The sequence below is a fragment of the Penaeus monodon genome, chromosome 23 (assembly GCF_015228065.2).
Source record: "Penaeus monodon isolate SGIC_2016 chromosome 23, NSTDA_Pmon_1, whole genome shotgun sequence".
NCBI lineage: Eukaryota > Metazoa > Arthropoda > Malacostraca > Decapoda > Penaeidae > Penaeus > Penaeus monodon.
The window spans coordinates 39,697,668-39,698,733 of NC_051408.1; positions in this window are offsets into that span (position 1 = coordinate 39,697,668).

Sequence of the window (1,066 nt, forward strand, 5' to 3'; positions counted from 1 at the left end):
TTCCTTAGACACGCCGACTCACTGGAGAACATCGTCTCGGACACACAAGACAACGCAAAAAATGTGAGAAAGAGAAAGATGGTAACATATGCGAACAAAGGCCATTAATATCATTTTAAGGATGATTTATAAAGTTATAATTTATTAAATTGTTATTTGGCTTCTTTTTTTATTGCTAATTAGGTCATGCTCGCTCTCGTCCGTTCCCCGTGCTGACGAGAACGAGTTTCATTTTTATTGTCATTGCTGAAATATCATGGATATTACAAACTTCTTTTTTTAGATGAAATAAGTATATCAAAATATCTTGCGTGTATATTTTTCAATATACAGCAGTCAGACTTAACTTTCTCTATCCCATTTACCTAAGAAATTATTTAATCTTAACCTTGAATGAAATCGCGTGACACTGATAAAGGCTGATTCACACTGCTCCATCAACCGTGCCATGTATTCACACTGTTCATCACGTCACCGTCTCATCATCAGTGATTTATAACATCTTAAAGGAAAGGAATGCTTTGATTCAGAATTATACCATTAAATATGGAAAATGCAATAAATTTATAATTTTTTACCTGGTTTGTTTAGTTCTGTTATATTCCATAAATTGTCATTATATCTCCTACTTACCATGTTAAAAAGTTCTTCACATTACTTAGCAACGTTCAATCAATTCTTCATCCATGATGTAAAAGTACTTTGGTTCCTGTGGCTACTGGTCAGTGACCGATCGTTGACGGGATGTCGTTTCCACTATCGGCAGCGTCCCGGCAACAGTTCGGCACGGCACCGTCACGTCACGTCAAAATATTCTTGGAAATAATCCGTGACGTGATGTAATGGTGATTTGATGGTGACGAACCGTTTGGTGTGAGCAGGTCCATTTGATCACATGGAAATTCTGACGGAACAGTGACGCAACGTGATTAATAGTATGAATCGGCCGTAAAGTGAACAGAACATAATAATAAATAAAATTATATAAGTTTCTAGGCCACTGTCCCTATGCAGAATGTGAAAAGTATGTCGTGAACGTGTGCGATGGCTCTTTAATGGAAAATAA